This window comes from Oryctolagus cuniculus, chromosome 15 (assembly GCF_964237555.1).
Source record: "Oryctolagus cuniculus chromosome 15, mOryCun1.1, whole genome shotgun sequence".
In the NCBI taxonomy this organism is placed as follows: Eukaryota; Metazoa; Chordata; class Mammalia; order Lagomorpha; family Leporidae; genus Oryctolagus; species Oryctolagus cuniculus.
In genome coordinates this window covers 86,695,734-86,720,455 of record NC_091446.1, presented here as the reverse complement: position 1 = coordinate 86,720,455, position 24,722 = coordinate 86,695,734, and the positions used below count along the sequence as shown (strand labels likewise).

At 43.6% G+C, this 24,722-nt stretch overlaps 1 long non-coding RNA gene across 2 annotated transcripts in view; it reads left to right on the top strand.

Moving 5' to 3' along the window:
* The window catches only part of LOC138845435 (uncharacterized), a 38,651-nt gene that overhangs the window by 5,860 nt on the left and 8,069 nt on the right, over positions 1-24,722 (top strand). The window contains exon 3 of one of the 2 annotated variants that reach the window (XR_011382689.1): positions 15,212-18,899. The exons of the other annotated variant lie outside the window; for it this stretch is intronic. This is a non-coding gene — a long non-coding RNA (uncharacterized lncRNA). Of the gene's footprint in view, positions 1-15,211; positions 18,900-24,722 lie in introns of those variants that run through there. 2 annotated transcript variants of the gene reach the window in all.

Genomic DNA, 24,722 nt, shown 5'->3' with positions numbered 1-24,722 from the left:
TTTTTTTTTAAACAGGCAGAGTTAGAGAGAGAGAGAGAGAGAGAGAGAGAGAGAGAGAGAAAGGTCTTCCCTCCATTGGTTCACCCCCCAAATGGCTGCTGCGGCCGGCACGATGTGCCGATCCCAAGCCAGGAGCCAGGTGCTTCCTCCTGGTGTCCTATGCGGATACAGGGTCCAAGCACTTGGGCCATCCTCCACTGGCCCAAGCAGAGAGCTGGACTGGAAGAGGAGCAACCGGGACAGGACCAGTGCCCCAACCGAGACTAGAACCCAGAGTGCCGGCGTCGCAGGCAGAGGATTAGCCTAGTGAGGTGTGGTGCCAGCCCATCTTTTCTTTAAAACAAGATGTATTTATTTTATTTGAAAGTCAGAGTTACACAGAGGCAGAGAGAGAGGTCTTGCATCCAATGGTTCACTCCCCAATTGGAGGCAATGGCCAGAGCTGCGCTGATCTGAAGCCAGGAGCCAGGAGCTTTCCCTGGGCCTCCCACATGGTTACAGGTTAAAGCCCTGCAGGCCAGGGCTTTAACACACTGCACCACAGCACCAGTCCCCAAAATATTTTCACTATGTTGATTGAGTTTATAGGTTAGGTACAAAGCATTTGTCTTTATGCCATTTTCTACATGATCATACATTGGCACCATCATAATTTATTGGAAAGACTCCATATTTTGAAGGGACTGCCTCTGATCTTTTGACCAAGATAAGTTTAAGTATAAATAGTTACCTAAGTCTATTTATGCCATTCTACTTACCCGCATATCTCTATTCCTTGTCCAACATCATGGTTGCTTGATTATTGTAGGTTTATAATAAAACTTGATATCAGGAATTATAGATTTCTCATGTTGCCCTTATTCATTATTTCCTAGACTTCTAAAGTTTGGAGAGGTATTTATCATTGTCTGCAGAACACCTTGCTCATTTTTATTGGATTGTACTGAACTTATTGGTCCAGATGGGGAGAATGGATATCTTAATAATATTGTGTCTTTCAATCATTAACAAGGCATATATTCCACTAAGTTAGATTTTCTTCCTTTTGATAGTTTTTCATAATTTTTGCCTTAAATATGTTTATACATTTTTAAGAGTTCTACTTAATTATATCTTATTTAATTCTTCACCATCATCTTGTTTCTCTCTCACAATATCTATATCTCTATATATCTATCACAACTTTCTCTGTTTTTGTATTACTAATGATACTCTGTTCTTTCAAATTACAATTGTTTATGTCTACCATTTACAATAGTAAGCATTTTACTCAGTTTCCTATGATTTCCGTCATGTCTTATCACGATTAGGACTATGGGCTCTAATTCTGCTTGAATCTCAAAAATGACATTGAATTATTTTAATTTTAGTGATTTAGTGAGATGGCATGGAATGAGAAGCCATGACTACCACTTAAACTAAGCCTCTTATTGTCTAATACTGTGCCTCCTATCTAGCAGAGGGTGTGCTTGTCTGTTTTTCCGCCTAGTATGGCAGGTCTATATGAATTTGGTTTTGATCACTCACCTAGTTGCTGCTGAATTCCTGTAAAGTGGACTAAAGATTGCACCTTGTTTGCAATAATTATCTCCTACATGCAAACATTTTGAGAGTGACAATCCAGTCTGATACTTGGTTGGCGGACACTGATCTGTAAAAGCCACTCAGAATTCCAGTTTAAATGTAGATGCAGTCTCCTTTCAGATTTCCAAAATAAAACTTAATATTGTACAAAAATGAAGAATACATTCCCTAAAATATAGAAACCTAAATCTGTAGTTATTGAGTGGCACAACTGTGCAGAACAAGTATTTGTAATACAACAAATTAGAATACTTGAGTTTAAAAATCACATTATGGTGTGATTTATGTTGGAAGAGTTTACTGACGAACATGGGATTTTTGTAGTTAAGTTTTACACATACACCTAGGTATGTAAATTAACTTATCATGATCTTCATATACATATTGTTGAAGAATAAAATAGAGGGTCAAGAATGGTAGAAGAAAGATTTCAAGACTGTCATCTTTCTTTTTTTTTTCTTTTTGCCACTATGCAAATACTGACAATTATATAGGGAAATTTCTAGAAGGTTGCTTTGTGGAAAATTGTCTTCTCAATAAAGGGAAATCAAATCTAAGAGAATCGTGGCACAAATAATGCACACATATACTGCCACACATGCTCACTTTAACAAACGTACTCACAGGCTCATGCACATGATGAAGACATAATAATAGGCTAGGTGTACCCTGATGCTGTGGGTTAGTGGTGATTGTATTTGGTAGTGAATACTTTAAAAGCTATTTTTCGTCATAGGTGTTTGTAGTTAAGGCATGCAGGGTGACTGCATGGATTCATGAAACAGGATTATGAATGTATGTTTTCTGGACACTGGAGTGTAGAGGGATTATTGGAAAGGATCAGATTTATTGTTGGATCCAAAGAGCGTGTTTTTAGAGAAGCAGTTAACGGGATTTTGAATACATGGACTTGACAATGTGAATGTGTTAGATTGTATTATTGAGATTGAGCTCATGAAGTCTGTTTAGAGATATACAGAAAAGCATTTTCATATGCCTTCTTGTGACATGAGGTATATATTTTGACAAAATGTCCAAGTTCTTCAAAACATGTGTGGGGTGGGAGGTGGCATTGTGATGCAGCAGGTTTAAACATCACTTGAAATGCTTGCATCCCATGTCAGAGTGACAATTCAACTCCAGCTACTCTGCTTCTGATTCATTTCCTGCTAATGCGTCCTGAAAGGCAGTAATTGATGGCTGCTTGGGCTCCTGCTACCCATGTAACAAATGTGGATTAGATGGGATTCTAGGAACCTTACTTGATCTTTCACAGCCCTGAATATATTTGGGTATTTGGAAATTGAGCTAGTGGGTGAGAGATTTCTTCCTATTCCTCTCTGTTTTTCAAATAACCAAAATAATAGTTTTATTGTGGTCTAACATAAGTGTTCAAAAAGTCCATGAAAAATTGCACATTAAGACACAACTATTCGTGGATTTTAAAATTTTTTACCCCCACATAAGCTTACATGTCTTTGAAATATTTATTTTTTGAAAGAGAAAAAGATCTCTCAATTGCTTGTTCACTTCACAAAAAAACACAGTATCTGGGGTTAAGTCTGAGCAAAGTAGAACTTGAGCTACCACCTATTACCTCCTAGGCTCCCATCCAGAAGCTAAAATGGAGAGCAGAGCCAAGATTTGGACCAGGTATTCTGATACTGGATGCAGCTTTCCAAAATGGTGTCTTAACTGCTAGGCCAACGGCCTACCCTAAAATTGTCGTTTATTTCCATTTTGCATTAACTTTTCAAAGTGCCATCATACGTCATTTTGGGGGCCTCTGATATACACAAGTTGAGATTAGACCTTATAGTGGAAATCTCAAATGAATTTTTAGGCATTGGCACCATAGAGATACTAAGAGACAAAACTGAAGCAATTGAGTCAGTACCTGAGAATGCCAAGATGACATACAATCAAAGAGAACCAGAGCTGGGATGACTCTTGTCCTATGGCAGTAATATTGATTGAGGGGACCTTACCAAAGACACTAGGAAGTGGTGGCTAGATTAATTAAAGAACTGAGATGGGGTGCCAGCATTTTGGTGTAGCAGATTAAGCCACTGCCTGCGAAGCCAGCATCCCATATTGGGCATGGGTTTGGGTACTGACTGGTCCATTTCTGATCCAGCTCCCTGCTAACATGCCTGGAAAGGCAGAAGAGAATGAACCAAGTGTTTGGGACCCTGCCACCCTCATGAGAGATCCAGAGGAAGTTCCTGGCTTCATTCTTTCTGTTTAGTAAAAGGGAAGCAATATGATGAAACCAAAATATGTAGGGAAAGGTTTGAAATATTTATGTAGCATATATAATTGTTGTGGCTATCTAAATATAATATTTATTAATATCACTTAGAGAATATTAAATCAAATTAGATCAAGATTGATAACTAATAAGGTACTCTGTCATGTGCAGCCATGGGGTAGGCAGATATATTTGTAGTCATGAAGCTCAGGTTGATAATCAGATGTGGTGAATGAGAATATGCAATGTTGGTAAACATATGGTTAAAATAAGTGACTGGATTAAAATGGCAAATAAAATTAGGAAAGTTAGGGCTGATGGAAGGAAAATTGACATAGATAGGGGTATGGGTGCATGTTGGTGATGAGAAAAATGAGTCATGAGGAAGAATTGGGTGAACAATCTACTAAGTGACATTCCATATAAGACTCAGGTCTGCTACACATCTTTCAAACTGAACTGTAATCAGTTTTGAAAGGAGACCTAAATTCCGATTCTTGCCATTTCATATTGTAGGTATGTAGCTTTGTTAGAGTACAAAATCATTTTGTTAACTGCTGTTATCATTTGAAATGGGTAACTAATCCTTAAATAGCAGGTTTACTTTAAGGATTGAGTAAGCCCATGTATGTGAAGTCCCTGAGCATAGTTTGCTTTTTCTTTGTGGTATGTCAGCATCAAAGGGTAAAGATCATCTTACTCCTTATTTTGACACATGGCCATCATTGGTCATGAGCACACATAATTAGTAGCAATGTGTTTGGCAGAACTTTAGTTAACAATGCTTCAGACACACTGACGTGAAATGCAAAATATTGCTGCTCACACTGAATACTGATAAAGGGCAGTTTCAGCTGCGACTTCTCTGGAACAGCTTATAGAGCCAAACACATTTCCCTAGACTTCTTCACATTGCATTTTATATTTGCTGCCATGCAAGGGCAGTAAGACAAAATATAAGCTTTGAGACCTGGATGTACCCTCCATTTTCATGTGCCAGAGAATTTAGAGGTTAGACTTGCTTGATAAGATCTCTGAATTGATATTTGGGTTGTGATGCAGTGGGTTATGCTGCCCCTTGAGATGCTGGCATTCCATATTAGAGTGCCATTTTGAGCACTGGCTTGAGTCCCAGCTGTTTTGCTTCTTATTCAGCTACCTGTAAATGCAGAAGATGGCCCAAGTGCTTGGACCACTGTCACCCAAGTGGAACACCTGGACGGGATTCCAGGCTCCTGGTTTTAGCCTGGCCCCAGCTGTTGCATCCATCTGGGAAGTGAACTATCAGTTAGAAAACCTCTTTCTCTGTCTCTCTAACACTCTGTCCTTGAAATAAATCAGTAAATCTTAAAAAATGAATCTGTGAATCTTCCAACATATTCTACCTAAATACAAACCAGATTCCATAGTTGCCCAGGCAGAAATTCAAATACAAGGTGGTGGGAAGAAGGTTGGGGTCAGATTGAGGAACTAACATCCAAACCCCCAGTATGGAAAACCAGGGTTACTGAGATCAACATTCTTCAAAAGGTAAGAACACAAATCAGTGTGTGATAGATCTAAGGCTGCAGTTCTAAGATGGATGATGGAGGGAAAATGACAGTACACGAACCCAAGAATAATGAAATCTAAAAACAGAGTAATTTCTTGGATCACTGTCCACATGTGACATTTTTCAGATTGTTCTAGGTTGGGGTTAAAGGGATGTGGTTAATAATATCTTTGAAAAGTAAGATAATTTACATAGAAAATTATAGTTTTTATTATGTAAACTGGGGATATGAATGTATTCTTTATAAGTAGTAGTAAAAAAAAAAGCCCTTCTGAGTTTTGACATAGAGGAGGTTGAGGGTTTCCTCCGTTTATTCCTTGGAGCACTCTGCACGTGCATGCGGATTGGGTTGGGGGCCCCACTTAAGAGACAGTTTGGGGATTCATGCCTGGTACGCATGGGAACCATGGAAAGACAGGGCCTCAGGTCATTTACCTCCTTGCTCAGCTCTGCCTGCTGAATGCTCAGGCTGTCTCTGAGAGAGAGTGAGGAAGAGGAGGTCGCTGAGTTCTTGGCTATGAAACATCAGAAATTAGAGACCTGTTCATTTCCTACGTTTGCTGAAAGACGGCATGTTTCTAATCTTGGCAGGAAGCTTGTAGTGCACTCAAGACATGTTCAAAGATACGAGTTCCCGTTCATTTTCTCAGGAATCTGTGATACTTAGTGAGTCACAGACGGAGTCACACTCAAAATCTCAACATTGACACTGATTCATCCTAAGTAATATAAATTTTCTTGAACACAGAATATAGCATTTGTCTTTTTCTCCTCTAGATCCATTTTAGAGGGGGAGGATACCTAAACAAATGATCTAGTTAGTGACTGTAATAGGCTGAAGAATGTGACTCTGCAGGATTCAGAGGATCAAAGATGGACACCTATACTTCTGTATGTCCAATTATTTTTCCCATTTTAAATATAGTAAGTTTTGATTTTCTAAAAACACCATAATGATAAATTAGCCTTTGCACTAATGTCATGAACAAAGTCTTGTACTAAAATTTATTCTAATTAGACACCAGAAAAATTTGAGAATGCCTTCTGGAGAATGTGTCTACACATGTGAACTGTAGGGTACAGAGGTCATTTTTGAAACACTAGAAAATCTGAACCCATCAAGAGCTTTCAGTTAAAGTGTTAACAGAGACATAGGATAAAGATCCTGAAGAGATGACAAGAAATGATATTGTGAGGTCCCACAGAAAACAAGAGGAAAAGGCAGTCCAATAGTATAAGAACAGTGTGGCGATCACCTCCCCTCTCTATAGCAGTTCTGGAGCCACTGGCTTGTGCTGTTACCACATCCAAGTTCTTTGGAGATGAGAAGCCTCACTTATGATCCCAAATGTGGAGGAAGCTGTTCAGGCCTGGATAGTGGTGAACAGTGCTTCAAGGTGATGACATTTGATGACGACTACATCTATCACTTGTATTTATTGAATCCTATAATATTCTACAAAATTAAAAAATTATTTTACAAATGAGAAAAGTGAAGTTGAGGCAAATTAATATTTATTAATTGTCACACTTGCTAAAAAGCAGGTAATGGTTATTGTTTGCCTATTGATTTTGTTTGCCTATTGATGAGTTTTTGGAAATTCATGGGAGATTTTAGTTATGAAATAAATCCCAAGTAAAAAATTTTAAAACCACCTCTCAGGAAATCAGATATTTTAATAGATTAGGACCAGGTAAAATCAAACCATCCCTCATGAGATTTCCTCTGTAACTGGAGCTACTTTGTGTTCAGAGTATGTGCAAGAGTGTTAACATGTATGAAAGGCAGTGTCTAAGGCAAGAGACAAACAGTTGTCTGGAATCTCAGACACAGGGGCAGATTTCAACACAAACTCTACCATCTCCAGTGCTGGCAGGTCTACTGAAATCTTCTGTGTATTGGTAGGTAAGGTTCTGTTCAAAGCAGAATGTCTGATGTTTCAGAAATCAATGACCTTTATGTATATGGCCATAGACTTCACCTAAGAAGAATGGGCCTTACAATTCGCATCCCAGGGTAATGTGTGCACACTACTGTGATGCGGGACATCATCAGTCATCTTTGTGTTGGTGGGTGAGCTTGTTAACACGGATTGATTTGTCTGAATAGTACCCAAAGCAGCCTGTCTATATCCAGTTCATTCTCTGTCCAGATTCGTATTTTTATAGCACTTACAACTGCCTCCCTGTGAGTTTTCATTCAGGCACTCATGTCTGGAGCTGGCGCTGTGGCATAATGAGTGAAGCCACCACCTGCAGTGACAGCATCCCATATGGGTGCTGGTTCAAGTCCCAGCTACTCCACTTCTGATCTAGCTCTCTGCTAATGTGTCAAGGAAAGCAGTAAAGGATTGGCTCAAGTACTTGGGCCCCTGCACCCATGTAGGAGACCCAGTTGAAGCTCCTGGCTCCTGGCTTTGGCCTGGCCCAGCCCTTTCTGTTGTGGCCATTGAGGAATGAACCAGCAGATCTCTCTCATTTCTGGTGTGAGACCCATTAAGATGCAGCCTCTGGATCATGACCTTGTGACTCCTGGTGACTTACCCCTTACACTAAGAACAGAGCTTGATGGGCAATGAACATTTGTTGAATGAATAAAACAAGTTGTTCAGCAAATACTTTTGTGGAGCTTAATTGCTCAGTTTTCAAAATAAAGTTCAACCACCTGGGAAGCACTTACATTACAGTGAAACACTGACGATCCTACAGTCTGCCTTTCAATTGTACATGAGCATCAGCAGCCAGAGTTCCTTTCTGTGCTGTGAAGAATAATAAGAGTTCTTTCTGCCCTGTTTAAAGAACCCTACTGTTCTCAGCGCTCACAGATTCTCTGTTAGTGGCCTTCCACTACACCTGTTTTATCCTGTATCCATCCCTGGACCTGAGGGATATAGTTTCCAGCTCAAAAATCAAAACGGTTGTACTGGGTTATGCTCGAGTTTTCTTTTTGCTTTCTTCCTTAAGCAAAAATTTGACAATGGGTAGATTAACATCTACATATGTGATTTTTTTCTCAAGGTATTGATTTCTATTTCTATTTCATTACATTTAGGAAAGATACTCTGTATGAGTCTAATTTTCTTAAATTTGTGAACATTTAATTTCTGAACAGGTGATCCCACTGGAGAATAGCAAGGAAGAGTATTGTGCTGCTGTTATGTGGAATGCTCTCTGAATGACCTAATGTGTCAAATCTGCTATCTTACTGATTTTTTGTATGGATAGTCTCTTTTCTTTTTTGTTAAGATTTATTTACTTATATGAAAGGTGGAGTTATACAGAGGCAGAGAGAGAAAGAGAGAGAGAGAGAGAGAGAGAGAGAGAGAGAGAGAAGTTTTCCATTGGCTGGTTCACTCCCAAAGTGGCTGCAATGGCCAGAGCTGGGATGATACAAAGCCAGGAGCCAAGATCTTCTTCTGGGTCATCCACGTGGATGCAGGGGCCCAAGGACTTGGGCCATCTTCCACTGCTTTCCCAGATCATAGCAGAGAGCTGGATCAGAAGTAGAGCAGCCAGGACCTGAACCGGTGCCCATATAGGATGCCATTACTGCATGAGGAGGCTTTATCCACTTCTCCACAGCACCAGCCCCATTGAATATTCTCTTTTCTGGGAGGTGAGTTTTTGACAGTTCCTGCTACTTAATCCACTGCTGTCTGATTGCCTTTCTTGTGTGTGAATATTCTCATCGAGTATTTTTCAAACGGCCTAGTTCACTATAGCTGAGGTTCAGAAGGAATGTCTCTAAAGATGAATTTGTATAGAAAATGAAGTCTGGGCCAGCGCCGTGGCTCAATAGGCTGATCCTCCACCTAGCGGTGCTGGCACACCGGGTTCTAGTCCCGGTAGGGGCGCCAGATTCTGTCCCGGTTGCCCCTCTTCCAGGCCAGCTCTCTGCTATGGCCCGGAAGTGCAGTGGAAGATGGCCCAAGTGCTTGGGCCCTGCACACCATGGGAGACCAGGAGAAGCACCTGGCTCGTGCCTTCTGATCAGCGCAGTGCGCCGGCCGCGGCGGCCATTGGAGGGTGAACTAACGGCAAAGGAAGACCTTTCTCTCTTTTTCTCTCTCACTGTCTACTCTGCCTGTCAAAAAAAAAAAAAAAAAAAAAAAAAAAAAGAAAGAAAGAAAGAAAGAAAATGAAGTCTGTACACATAGTGGGATGTTATATAGCCACAGAAAATAGGGAATTCCTGTGACACAAACTTTGAGGACATCATGATATGCAAATAAGCCAATCAAACAAAAATTCTATAATATTCCACCAATATAAAGTATTTAAAGCAGTCAAAATCCTAGAAAGTAGGGAACAGCATTGTGGTATAGCAGGTAAAACTGCTATCTGTGACACTAGCATCCCATGTGGGCACTGGTTGGCACCAGCTTCTCCACTTCTGATCCAGCTCCCTGCTCATGGCCTGGGCAAAGTAGTGGAGAATGGTCCACATTCTTGGGCTTCTGCCACCCATATGGCAGATCCAGATGAATCTCCTGGCTCCTGGCTTTGGCCTGGCCCAGTCCTGGCCATTGCAGCCATCTGGGGAGTGAACTAGTGGATGAAAGCTGTCTCTCCCTCTCTGTTATATATATATATATATGTATATATATATATATATATATTTTTTTTTAAGAAATTGACACCCAGAAATAGAAAGGTGGTTACTGATGGCAGGAGGGGATGAAGAGGCTCTAGGGATCCGTTGCACTGCAGTGTTTATCTGTGTGTTTATAACTCCTGAACTGTACATGTAGATGTTATGGATGTAAAGTTAATACCATGTGCTTTTTCCATAATAAAGGCATGGTTTTCCTTGTGAGATGCAGTATCTGCGTTCTCTTCTACCTGACCCTAGAAGAAATGACTCCCCTTGTGCTCTTAAGTTACTCTACAAGTACACGTAGGTATGGCTGGCCACAGGTCACTCCCAGGTGAATACTTGCAGATTCATCACTGGTTTATGTAGGAATACTGGGAAAGACTCTGATTCCATTTCTCCTGTTGATTTCCCAGCTTTCCTCTATTTATTTATCAAATTCTCCTTTGGTGAGGATCCAGGAAGACAGAGTGGTGTCTGCTGAGTTCTTAGCAAAGCAGCAGCAGTGGAGTAGGACTTGCTTTAACAAACGGGACCCATTGAAAGTAAATGGGAGGGGCCGGCGCTGTGGTGTAACCGGTAAAGCTGCCAACTGCAGTGCCGGCATCACATATGGGTGCCAGTTCGAGTCCCAGTTGCACCACTTCTAATCCAGCTCTCCGCTATGTCCTGGGAAAGCAGCACAAGATGGCTGCACCCACGTGGGTGACCTGGAGGAGGCTCCTGGCCCCTGGCTTTGGATCAGTGCAGCTCCGGCCGTTGCGACCATCTGGGAAATGACCAGTGGATGGAAGACCTCTCTGCCTCTGCTTCTCTGTAACTCTGAGTTTCAAGTAAACAAATAAAATCTGGAAGGATGGAAGGAAGGAAGGAAGGAAGGGAGGGAGGGAGGAAGGAAGGAAGGAAGGAAGGAAGGAAGGAAGGAAGGAAGGAAGGAAAGAAGGAAGGGAAATTTCCTTAACTAGAACTTCTAAGTGCACCCAGGAGTACTAGTTCTGGTTCTATGTCACTAAGGCTCTGGTAGATATAGAGCAGGCCAGGGAATAATCAAGAAATGATATCCTGGCCAGTGTGGCCGATCAGTGGGTTAAGCCTCTGCCTGTGATGCTAGCATCCTATATGAGCTCAGGTTGGCGGTCCCACTTCTAATCCAGCTCCCACAGCCTGGGTATGCAGTGAATAATGGCAAGTTCCAGGCTGTTGGCTTTTGGAGAATGAATCACAGGATGGAAGACCTCTCTGTCTTTCCCTCTCTCTAATACTGTGCTTTTCAAATAAATAATTAAGTGTTTTTTTTAAAAAGTAATATACTGGATCTGAAACTGTGGTGCAGCAGGTTAAAGCCCTGCAGAGCTGGCATCCCATATGGGCACCAGTTGAAGTCCCGGCTGCTCTACTTCCAATCCACCTCCTTGCTAATGCTCCTGGGAAAGCAGCTGAGGATGGCCCAAGTTCTTGGGCCGCTTCACCTATGATGGAAACCCGAAAGAAGCTCCTGGCTCCTGGCTCCTGGTTTCAGATCGGTCCCACTCTGGCCATTGCAGCCACTTGTGGAGTGAACCACTGGATGGAAGCCCTCTCTCTTTCTGTCTCTACCTCTCTCTGTGTAGTTCTTTCAAATAAATAAAATCAATCTTTAAAAAATTGATATATTTCCCCACATTTATACTAACATTTCATTCTCCATTAAGGATGTTCTTGCAGAGAAGGAACATGAGAGACTATGATTCTTTCCCTCTATCTCATGGCATTGGTAAGGAAATAATCCCCTCAGTGACCATGGCAGTGACTTCAGTGGGTGTAGTATATGGTGAACAGCACAGAGAGAGCTGAGTGAGAGCAGTTCATTATGCAGTGGGGAGGTGGGTGCTCTTCAGTGAGTTAAATCAACCCAGTGTTGGAGGTGTGGGGAGAAGGCTGGGCAGAACTGAATACAGAGAAATGAGAGGGTTAAACTAAGGAACAAGAAATCACATATTTATGTCCACTGATTTTAAAATTGTAAACACTTTGTAAGGGATATAATGGAACATTTTTTTAAATTCTTAGAAAAACAAATTTACATTATCTCCCTTGTACTCAACAAACCAAATACCCTCTTACTAATTAACGTTTGTTACAATTTTAATTCATTTTACTCATTTGAGAGGCAGAGAGAAGGAGCTCCCATAATTCACTAGTTCACTCCCCAGATGTCTGTAATCACCAAGACTGAGCCAATACTGAAACTGGGAGCCAGGAACTCACATGGGCGGCAAGATCCCAGTTATTGGAGCCATAATGTCTGCCTGCTGGAATATGCATTAGCAGGAAGCTGAAGTCAGGGGCTGTAGGCAGGTATCAACTCCAGGCACTCTGGTAAAGGATTAAGGAATCTTGACTACTAGATCAAATGTTTGCCCCGCGTTATGCAATTTTTTTAAAATACATGCAAGGGGGCTGGTGCTAGTTCAGGTTCTGGCCATTCCACTTCCGATCCTGCTCTCTGCTGATGCACCTGGGAGGGCAGCGGAAGAAGGCCCCAGTGCTTGGGCTCCTGTACCCACACGGGAGACCCAGAAAGGCTCCTTGCTCCTGACTTTGGACTGCTCCAGCTCCAGCTGTTGTGGCCATTTGGGGAGTGAACTAGCAGATGGAAGATCTCACTCTGTCTCTCCTCTCTCTGTAACTCTGCTGCTAAAATAAATCATTAAAAAAAAAAGCATGCAGTTTATGGAAAATAGTGTTTCTTAGTTGTGGATGGGCATTTAAGAAGTAATGGAACAAAAACTGGGGTTACATGACAATAGTTGAATGATTAGTGAGGTGACATCGACAGCTCTCTATAACCCATTTAGCAGATAGATTAAGGTATAAGGGGAATAAAGATAACATATTTGGAACCACAGGGATGGATAAGAATGGGAGGCCTCAGCATTTCTAAACCAGTCTCTGGGGTCCAGGTCTCTCTTCTGAAATGTACCTTGTTTAGTATTACCTGGGTGGTGTAGAAATGAAGGGAGCTGGATCGGCTGCTCCCTGTGTTCTATATTTACACTGCTCAACCTGCAGAACGCTGGACACTGCTTCGTTATCCTCTACCATCTTAACAAAAGTAGACAATACTTGGGATGCCACCATCCCATATTGGAGTGCCAGTTTGAGAGCCAGCTTCCTGCTAATACGCCTGGTAGGGCACCAGGTAAAGGCCCAAGTGCTTGGTACTTGCTATACACGTGGGAGACCCACAAGGCATCCCTGGCTTCTGGCTTGAACCTGGCCCAGCTATGGCTGTTGCAATCATCTGTAGAGTGAACTAGCAGATGGAGGATCTAGCCCTCTCTTTCTGCCTTTCAAATAGATGAAAATAAGCAAATAAACACTAAAAACTAAAACTATGCTTTTCAGATTTTTCTTATTCTGGAGAGCTTACTTTGTGCCTGGTCCAGAGCTCCTTGTTCGTTTACAGCAGCTGGAATAGGCACTAAAAGATTCTGGATGTCTTTCAATTCAGTTTTCAGAAGACAAGGTTTCCATTAGCACCTTAATGGCCCCTGTTTACTTTTTTTAAGACTTATTTTATTTATTTGAAAGGAAGCATGAGAGAGAGAGAGAGAGGTCTTCTATCCACTTGTTCACTTGTTCACTCCCCAGACGACTGCAATGGCTGAAGCTGGGCCAAGCTGAAGGTCTCTCATATGGGTGCAGGGGCCCAAGGACTTGGCCATCTTCCATTACTTTCCCAGGCCATTAGGAGTTGGATTGCAAGTGAAACAGCTGGGATTTGAACTGGTGCTCATACGGATGCCAATGCTGCAGGTAGGGGCTTAACTCTATGACATAATGCTGGCCCTCATTCTTGTTTAAACGAACCAGAGTGTTTGTGTTTGTAGCGCTTCCTTGGGTAATGCTTTTACACATCTGTTGCACACTTATTATACATTCATTTATATACTCCTGTTTGGGAGATTTAAAAGCTGTATTTATCCATATAATTTAGTTGTAAGGTATAGCTCTACACATGTAAGTGTACCTATATAAAATAATCTGCACTGTGGTATCCTACATGGTACAACAAATCACCCACAGATTGAGAAACATGTTTTTGAATAAACTGTATGCATTTCATAGATCCTCCATATATTTTCATTGTAATGTTTACATGTTACCTTCATTTATACATACTAACATGTGAACACATACATATTTGTGTTGTTGTTACTTATTAATTTACAGTTGCTTGTGTGTGAGTTTATTTACCCAAGAGGAAATTTTTGAGGGAGAAACCCGTTAAGATCCTTCACCAACACTGAAGCCCTGAGTGTTATCTGAAAGCTTCCTAGGGCTGAGAGCCCAAAGGTTCTCTGAACGGCCTGAGTCCTCTATGCCCAACTCTTTGCCTTTAGGACGCACATCATCATCCCAGCACCACACCTGTAAATACCTGGGCCTGAACCTCTTGGCCTGAAATGGAAACCCCTGTTACCTATACTCCTCATCCATCTACTTTTGAATGGGGAGGCCTAATATTCTGATTTAAACCCATTGATGTTGCTCCCTCCCAAGTCTCTCTAAACAGACATCTGATCTATCCTTGGGTCTGTAGGGTACCTGGAAAAGGAGTCCTCAAGGCACCTTGATTCCCAGCTTTGTCCAGTCTAGATAATGAGCAGGCAACCTCCCACCTGGGGTAGTGGGGACTGTGGGGGACCATGTCTGCATCCATGTGGACATGGAAAGAAATTACTGGACAATGTTAAGTCTCCAGAGATAGCAACTCTTACCCTGGCTCTGGGATATTTCCAAAGTTCCATAGATATCTGAAACCCTGGAAAGCTTGTGCGCTTACTTGAAGCCCTCTTCCTTCCTATGTATTCCCAGTGCCTCACAGCAAGTTCTCCTCAAGGTAGACCCTGAGCTCCATCCTCAGCATTGTGAGGCTACACTGCAAATCCTATCACCTGTTCAAAATATGGCTTCTTATCCTCGTGCAGCTATGTGTGAAGGAAGCCAGCATCATATTGGGAATGTTTTAATTTTAGCTAGGTCTGGTTGAAGGGCCGGGCCCCAAGTGTTTATGTCAGCCAGAGGTCAGCTGGAATGATCAACAAATTCTCCTGGAATGTTCTTTGACAAAGATTTTACCAACAGGAGCTGGCACTGTGGTACAGTGTGTTAAAGCCCTGGCCTGAAGCGCTGGCATCCCATATGAGCGTCGGTTCAAAACTTGGCTTCTCCTCTTCTGATCTAGCTCTCTGCTATGGCCTGGGAAAGCAGTAGAAGATGGCCCAAGTCCTTGGACCCCTGTACCCACGTGGGAGACCCAGAAGAAGCTCCTGGCTCCTGGCTTCGGAGTGGCTCAGCTCCGGCCGTTGCGGCCAACTGGGGAATGAACCAGCGGATGGAAGACCTCTCTCTCTCTCTCTGCTTTTCCTCTCTCTGTGTAACTATGACTTTTAAAGAAATAAATAAATCTTTAAAAAAAGAAGATTTTACCAATAGAGGAAAAGAGGGCTCCCTGGCCTCTCTGAAATAAAAAACATGTTTGATTCAAATTTTGTTTGTTTCTTTGTACTAGGTTTCTTTTTCTTTGTATACTGATTGTCCATTCTGTAGATTTGACGTCTATTTTCTTTCTATTCTTATGCTTAGAAAGAATTGCTGTTACTTATTAATTTAAAGTTGCTTGTGTGTGAGTTCATTTACCCGAGAGGAAATTTTTGAGGGAGAAACCCATAAAGATCCTTCACCAACACTGAAATCCTGAGTTACAGTTTCTTTATATCCATATAATGTATGTGTTTATGCAGGTATAAACTAACATACACATATATATTTATGGCCTTTCTATATTCCCTATGGTGAAGTCCCATGAATTTTAATCCTTAGGAGTACAAGCATTTAGTTACATATATGAGACGTAAATGTTTTACCATATTAAATCCATACACCATAAATATACAACAGAAGCATTGCCCAAAGGGACTCACAACATAGGAAACACACACACACACACGTTCATTCATTAAAGAGATGGACCAGTGGGGCTCTCTTGATCTTTCCTGGCAGCCAGCAGGGGAAAATACCCAGGGAGACCATTCACTTGGAGTTCTAGCTGGCTCCCATCTGCAAGGAAACGCTACAGCTTGGCCTCCTGTACCTCTGCCCAGCCAGAGGTACAACATTCTCAGTGAGATGATGGCTTCCCTGAGGTTTATTTACATCAGCACAAGAATATATCTTCTGAACAACCAATAGAATTGGGGATTTCGTCTGAAAGTGCCAATTTGGCTGGAGCTAAGACTCTACCCTGAAGAAAACTCCGGCCAATTCTGAGTTCTTAGAACCCCCTGAAAAAGTTGTAGATACACAGAAGGGCAGATGGCACCAGGGTGCTTTCACTGGCTGATGCCCCAGCTGGACCAAGATTTGACCGTGGCTCCTAAAAGCACCTGATGCTCTCCAAAGCTGTCTTCAACTTTTCAGTCACATTGCAGGAAGATACGAAATCCACAGCGCCTGGGAATGGATCAGATCCTACTGCAAAAGAAAAGACTGCAGACAGTCACAAAGTATCCAAAGGTCACCTTTTGCTTCATGTTAATGCTAAGGTCTCCATTCCAGAAAAACTATGCCTTCCTGCTCTAACACACCATATACGCTGGGACATGCTGCTGAGCTGCATCTGCATGTTCTTGTACACACCTGTGCGATGCCAAAGCTTCCCCACTAATATATTCATCCCCTGCCCCCAAGAATTAATGATACCAATTTTCCTGGCTCATGGAATCATGACTTCAGAAATTACTTACCATGGTCTTATTTGCAACAAGTTACTTTGCATGACAACTCCCAGTGCACTGCTAAGAACTCACTAGGAAATAGGACCAAATTTTGAGTGGCCCAGATGGGACCCCACCCCTCAGTGCTGTTGGCCTTCTAACTCCCCAGTTTCTAATGAACAGAGCAGAAGACAGGGCAGAGCACGAGGCTAGCTTGTTCATGCTATTGGAACTTGGGGATCAGGCCCCATGTGTTGGTTCTCTCCACAGAGCTTGTGCGTGTGCTCCAGCATCAGTGCCCCTCAGGATGCCCATGGGCTGCACTGAGCATTTTTGCTTGGAGGAAGTCTCAGCAGACTCCCATTGTATGGTGATAAGGGTTATATCTTTGAGTAGTCTAGCATTATCTGTGTAACCCCTGGCTTCTGAACCCTGAAGATCCCACAAACTAGGTAAAGGGGTGCCCTCATAGAGCAGGTTAGAGTCCCTTTAACACATTTAACCAGTGACAAAGCAAGGGTTTGAATAGCTCCAAAGTCACCAAGATACGCCAGGGGCTGGTGTTGTAGCACAGAGGGTAAAGCTGCTGCCTGTGACGCTGGCATCCCATATGGGCACCAATTTGAGTCCTGACTACTCCACTTCCAATCTAGCTCCCTACTAATGTGCCTGGGAAAGCAGCCAAAGATGGCTCAAATCCTTGGGCCCCTGCACCTACATGGGGAACCAGAACAGTTCCTGGCTCCTGGCTTCAGCTTGGCCCAGTAACTGGGCCCTAGTCATTGCGGCCATTTGGGAAGTGCATCAGCAAATGGAAGGTCTCTCTCCCTCTCTGTAACTGTGCTCCTCAAATAAATTTTAAAAAAATCTTAACAGAAAACAAAACAAAGTCACCAAGATACTTATCATCTTATTATCTCTGGTTTGGAAAGTTGTCATCTTATCATCACTTATCACCTCTGGTTTGGAAAGTTGTCACGGATGCTCGGCATCTGATAAAAGATGTAATATAGGGGTTGATGTTGTGATACAGCAGCTTAAGCTGCTTCCTACAATGCCAGCATTCCATATAGACACTGGTTTGTGTCCTGGCTGCTCCAGTTCTGATACAGTTCCTTGCTAATGTGCCTGAGAAATCAATAGAATATGGCCTAAGTGCTTGGGCCCTTGACACCCATGTGTGAGACTTGGATGAAGCTACTGGCTCCTGGCTTCAGCCTGGCCCAGCCCTGGCCATTGTGGCTACTTAGGGAATGAACCAGCAGATAGAAGATCTGAGTGTGTGTGTGTGTGTGTGTGTGTGTGTGTAATGCTGACTTTCAAATAAATATTTTTCTTAAAATATATAGCAATAAAAGAATATCAGGAAAAAGACTAAGATTTCTAGAGCCCTCGGTCTATGAAGTAGGGGTAAAAACTGTTAATGCACTCCCTTATACCTATATCAGAATGTCCTGTTCCCCTTTAGGAAGAGACACTATCTAAATTAGGAGCCTCATAAACTGGGAATAAGTGAACATTTAGATCCAAGTTCCTGAAAGTTGAGGGTTTCTGCTCAAACTTACTGCAAATACACCAGTGCCTGAACAAGAACAAATTCCTGCAAAGGTTCTAAGCTGAATTAATCTGTACAAGTGGGCACAAGACTCAGGGGGATCAGTGACCACTGCCAGTCCAGTAAGAGTAGAATTAAAGAGGTGAATCACTGGTCCTGGGTAAACCAGTGTCCCTTGACAGCAGAATCTATAAAAGGAATCCTTGCTGTAATCAATATTCCCATGCAATACTCCCATTCTACCTGTTAAAAAGCCAAGACAACAGATGGGCCTTTGGCATAGTGACTAAGATGCTGCTTGGGGTGGGCAGGCGCTGTGGCACAGGGACCTAAGCCTTTGAGTCTCCAGAATCCCATATGGGCGCTGGTTCGTGTCCCGGCTGCTCTCTTCTGATCCAGCTCTCTGCTACGGCCTGGGACAGCAGTGAAAAATTGCCCAAGTGCTTACACCCTGCACCCATGTGGGAGAGCTGGAAGAAGCTCCTGGCTTTGGATCAGCTCAGCTCTGGCCATTGCGGCCGTCCGGGGAGTGAACCAATGGATGGAAGACCTTTCTCTCTGTCTCTCCCTCTCTCTGTCTGTAACTCTACCTCTCAAATAAATATATAAAATCTTTAAAGAAAAATGATGCAGTTTGGAAGCCTGCATTCCACATGGGAGTGCCTTGGTTCGTGTTCCAGTTCTGCCTCTGACTCCAGATTCCTACTCCTGTGCACCCTGGGAGGCACCATGTTTCAAGTAGGTACCTGCCACTCACATGGGAGATGAAGACTGAATTTCTAGTTCCTAGGCCCAGCTGCTGTGGACATTTGGGGAGTGAGCCAGCAAATGGAAGAACTAACTCTGTCTCTTTGTATGCCTTTCAAAGAAAAATAAGTAAAACCTGTTTTTAAAAGTCATTCAAAAATGAAAGACTGTAGATGTGTTCATGATCTTGGTACTTTCAGTAATACAGTCCAGGCATACATCCTACATACACCCTAACATATCTAATCCTTACACCCTACTGGCTAGCCCACCCATGGACAGCAAGTTTTATACAGTGCTGGATTTAAGATAACTTCTCTGCTTCCTTTTTCTTTCTGAATCCCAAGACACTTGCTTTTGAATGGGAGGAACCATTCTCTCACCAGAAGTAATAATACTGCTGGATTGCTGGTTTGAAAATTCTCCTATCTTCAAGGAAACCCAGGGTTGGTATTCAAAGGAATTGAAGTGTACAGAACCATATTGCAGTATGCAGATAATACCCTGATCGCTGCACCTACTGAGGAAATCCCTGATGGGAACACTATAGTCATGTGCAACTTCAGAGCCAGTAAGAATATAAATTGTCTAAAGAAATGGCACACATATCTAGAGAAACTATAATGTATTGAGTTTATTTTAAAACATTTCAAAGACTTATTCATTCATTTAAAAAGCAGAGTTATGTATATAAAGAGAAAGACAAAGAGATTCTTGTGCTGGTTCACTTTTCAAATGGGCAAAGTGCCGGGGCTGGGCCAGGCTGAAGAGAAGCCAGGCGCTTCGTCTGGGTCACACACATGGATGCAGGGGCACAAGTACTCAGTCACCTTCTGCTGCTTTCCCTGGTGCATTAGCAGGGAGCTGGGTCAGAAATGGAGTAGCTGGGACTCAAAAAGCACTCATATAGGATCTCAGTGTCACAGGCAGTAGTAGCTTAACCCACTGTTCCACAATGCCAGTCCCAGGATTTATTTTTTTGTGGACAATACAGCCTTTTTTACTAGGAAAAAAATGCTAAGTTGCTATTTCAAAAATCCACTAGAAGGGCCTCTGCTATAGTGCAGAGGGTTAAAGCCCTGGTCTGCAGTGTTGGCATCCCATATGGGCGCTGGTTCAAGTCCCGGCTGCTCCATTTCCAATCTAGCTCTCTGTTGTGGCCTGGGAAAGCAGTAGAAGATAGCCCAAGTCCATGAGCTCCTGAACCTGTGACAGAGACCCGGAGGAGGCACCTGGCTCCTGAACTGAGGATTCTTGAGGATGGCTGTCTTTTGCTAAATTTAGATCCCTAATCTGGTCTTGTTAAACCTGAGTATGGTAAACTACAGTGCCGAAAAATGGATGCTTTTCAATTGAATAGGCTGAATGATCAAGCATTCAGTCTTCTATTTTTTTTTTAGATTTATTTTATTTATTTGAAAGGCAGTGTTACAAGGAGAGAGAGGGAGAGATAGAGAGAGGTCTTCCATCTGCTGATTTATTACCCAAATGGCTGCATGGCTGGGGCTGAGCCAGGCCAAAGCCAGGAGCTAGGCGCTTCATCCAGGTTTCACACATAGGTACAGGGCCCCAAGCACTTGGACTTTCCTCTGTTGCCATCCCGGGCACATTAGCAGAGAGCTGGATCAGAAGTGGAGCATTTGGGACTAGAACTGGTGCCCAGGTGGAGGCCCGTGCTGCAGGACTGGAACACAATGGTGGTTCTTCAATATTCTGTATTTTTTAAGATTCATTTTATTTATTTGAAAGGCAGAGTGAGAGAGAGAGAGAGAGAGAGAGAGAGATTCTTCCATCCCCAAATGGCTGCAATGGCCGGAGCTGGGCCGATCCGAAGCCAGGAGCTTCATCCAGGTTTCTCATGTGGATATAGGGGCACAAGAACTTGGGTGATCTTCTGCTGCTTTCCCAGGTGCTTTAGCAAGGAGCTGGATCAGCTGGGACTCGAATGGGCACCCATGTGGATGCCATCATTGCAAGCAGTGACTTAAACTGCTATGCAACAATGCTGGTCCCTTGATATTCTTAAAAGCCTGTTTTTGGAGCACTTGTATTAGCATTACTGGAGTTCAATAAACTGTTTGATTTTTACATGTGTGAGAAACAAAGAAATGGCTGCACGGGTATTAAAGCAAATGTTGGGGCCTCTAAAAAGAGTGGTGTCCTCCTTCCTAAAGCAGTCAAGACTACAGGGCAAATGCATGGCCTTCATGTTTGTCACTTATATCTTATAGCAGAGAAGCTGACTATGGGCAATTTAAGAAGATAACGATCCTCCACCACATTTCCAGTCCACTAGAGATTAACAGATTATTGATGACTATTCCAGCATGAGGATTACAAAGGCCGGCCATGCTGATAGACTCCTCCCAGGGGAGTCCTGCCTGAATTCAATGGGTGCATTACTTATGTGTTCCAAGAGGTGATTGACCAAAGGTACAGGAACATCTTGAGTTTACTGTTACACAATGCCAAGAATATGTTTTGGGATGGTATACTGGACACTGAAGAGCACATTAGGCAGTAGTATCCTGCATTCTACTATAGAGGCCAAGGGATTCACAAAACGCACCCTATCTCAAAAAGCAGAAAAACTGCATTAAGTGGAGCTTAAGAATAGGAAAGAGGAAAAACAAAAACAATATATACAGTGTCTAAGTATGATATCTGTCATCCCTTCTCATGGCGCCTTTGGGAAACATAGAGGCTTCTAATCAGCAGCAGTGAAGAAATTTAAAATGGACAAGAAATGGCAACAACAGCATGGTCAGGGCTGGGCCAAAGCCAGGAACCAGGAACTCCATCCAGCTCTCCCACACACTTGGGCCATCTTTCAAAGCTGGATCAGAAACAAGAATAGCTGATACTTGAGGGAGCTGTGGTGCAGCTAGTTAATGCCCTGGTCTGAAGCGCCGGCATCCCATATGTGTGCCAGTTCGAGTCCTGGCTGCTCCACTTCCAATCCAGCTCTCTGTTGTGGCCTGGGAAAGCAGTGGAAGATGGCCCAAGTCCTTTGGCCCCTGCACCCACGTGGGAGACCTGGAGGAAGCTCCTGGCTCCTGGTTTCGGATTGGCACACCTCCAGCAGTTGTGGCCAATTGGGGAGTGAACCATCGGATGGAAGACCTCTCTCTATCTCTCCCTCTGCCTCTTCTCTTTCTGTGTAACTCTGACTTGTTTGCATCTCCAGTGTCAAGCTGATTCACTATTTAATGTTGCCACTTTATTTTCTTTGAGGAAGAAACTAAAAAATAGGTGGATGAAGTGAGGTAATCCTGAGTATGATAAAAAATGACATTGAGTTAAAAACTGAACTGGGGCTAGTGCTGTGGCATAGCTGCCGCCTGCAGCACTGGCATCCCATATGAGCAGCAGGTCGAAGCCCAACTGCTCCTCCTCTGATCCAGCTCCCTGCTATTGCACCTGGGAAAGTAGCAGAAGATGGTCCAAGTGCTTGGGCCCCTGCACCGATGTGAGACACCCAGGAGAAGCTCTTTGGATTGGTCCAGCTCTGGCCAATGGGGCCATTTGGGGAGTAAGCCAGCAGATCAAAGATCTATCTGTCTGTCTCTCTCTCTCTGTAACTCTGCCTTTCAAATAAACAAATCTTTTTTAAAAAAAAAATAATTTGTTTATCTGAAAGGGGAGAGAGGGAGAGAGACAGATCTTGCATCTGCTGGCTCACTCCCCAAATACAGAGCAGGACTTCAAGTTCAATACATCTGTAGCAAGCTAATTTTTAAGTTGATAACTTTGTATGGTCCAAAAATGATGCTATAAATAACCAAAGGAGCCGGTGCCACAGCTCACTAGGCTAATCCTCCGCCTTGCGGCGCCGGCACACCAGGTTCTAGTCCCGGTCGGGGCGCCAGATTCTGTCCGGGTTGCCCCTCTTCCAGGCCAGCTCTCTGCTGTGGCTAGGGAGTGCAGTGGAGGATGGCCCAAGTCCTTGGGCCCTGCACCTCATGGGAGACCAGGATGAGTACCTGGCTCCTGCCTTCGGATCAGCGCGGTGCACCGGCCGCAGCACACCAGCCGCGGCGGCCATTGGAGGGTGAACCAAAGGCAAAGGAAGACATTTCTCTCTGTCTCTCTGTCTCACTGTCCACTCTGCCTGTCAAAAAAATAAAAATAAAAAAATAATAAATAAATAAAAATAACCAAAGGGGGTGGCGCCGCAGCTCACTAGGCTAATCCTCCGCCTGCAGCACCGGCAACCCGGGTTCTAGTCCTGGTCGGGGCGCCGGATTCTGTCCTGGTTGCGCCTCTTCCAGTGCAGCTCTCTGCTGTGGCCTGGGAAGGCAGTGGAGGATGGCTCAAATGCTTGGGCCCTGCACCCGCATGGGAGACCAGGAGGAAGCACCTGGCTCCTGGCTTTGGATCGGCGCAGCGCATTGGCCGTGGCAGCCATTTGGGGGATGAACCAACGGAAAAAGGAAGACCTTTCTCTCTGTCTCACTCTCTCACTCTCACTGTCTAACTCTGCCTGTCACACACACACACACAAAGGGTCCTTGGCAGGAAGAAAAAGTTCACTATCTTTTTGAAGCTGGCTAAGGAAGGGAATAGATTCCCCTGTAGAATCTCTAGGATGAAATGTGGCCATGCTCACATCCTGATTTATTTTTTATATATATATATATATATTTTTTTGACAGGCAGAGTGGACAGTGAGAGAGAGAGACAGAGAGAAAGGTCTTCCTTTTGCCGTTGGTTCACCCTCCAATGGCCGCCGCGGCCGGCGCGCTGTGGCCGGCGCACCGCGCTGATCCGATGGCAGGAGCCAGGAGCCAGGTGCTTTTCCTGGTCTCCCATGGGGTGCAGGGCCCAAGCACCTGGGCCATCCTCCACTGCACTCCCTGGCCACAGCAGAGGGCTGGCCTGGAAGAGGGGCAACCGGGACAGAATCCGGCGCCCCGACCGGGACTAGAACCCGGTGTGCCGGCGCCGCTAGGCGGAGGATTAGCCTAGTGAGCCGCGGCGCCGGCTCACATCCTGATTTTAAACACATGGTATCTAGATCTATTGGGCTCCTATATAACCATAGGAAATAAATATGTTGTTTTGAGGTACTCAGTTTGCAGTAATTGGCGACAGCAGCAATAAGAAACTCATGCAAGGCAGGACTCTCCTGAGCACTATTTGTAATGAGCACTAGTGCCAGGCGTGCACCCCAGTTACAGCCGTAACTGACAAGGCCCTTCAGATTTGCAGTGCCCTCAAGGTGGTACAACACCAACCCCAGCTGAGACTCAACATTCATGAACAGTGACTTGTCAGAAAACTGAAAATTAAGTCATCAGACTTTAAGAAAGAAATTAAAGTATTTTGACTCTCATTAAAAAGCATCTTTGAGGGACCGGTGTCGTGGCACACTGGGTTCAGCTCTCACCTGTAAAACCAACATCCAACGAGCACTAGTTCAAGCCTCAGGTGCTCCACATTCAACCCACCTCCCTGGTAATGTGCTTGGGAAAGCAACAGATGCCCACCTACTTTGACCCCTGCCACCCACATGGGAGATCAGATGGAGCTCCAGGCTGCTAATTTCTGCCTGGCCAGGCCCAGCTGTTGTGGCCACTTATAGTAAACCAATGGATAGAAGATCTTTCTCTCTTTGTAATTCTGCCTGTTAAATAAATAAATCTTTTTAAAAAGCACCTTTGATACATTTGCAGGCC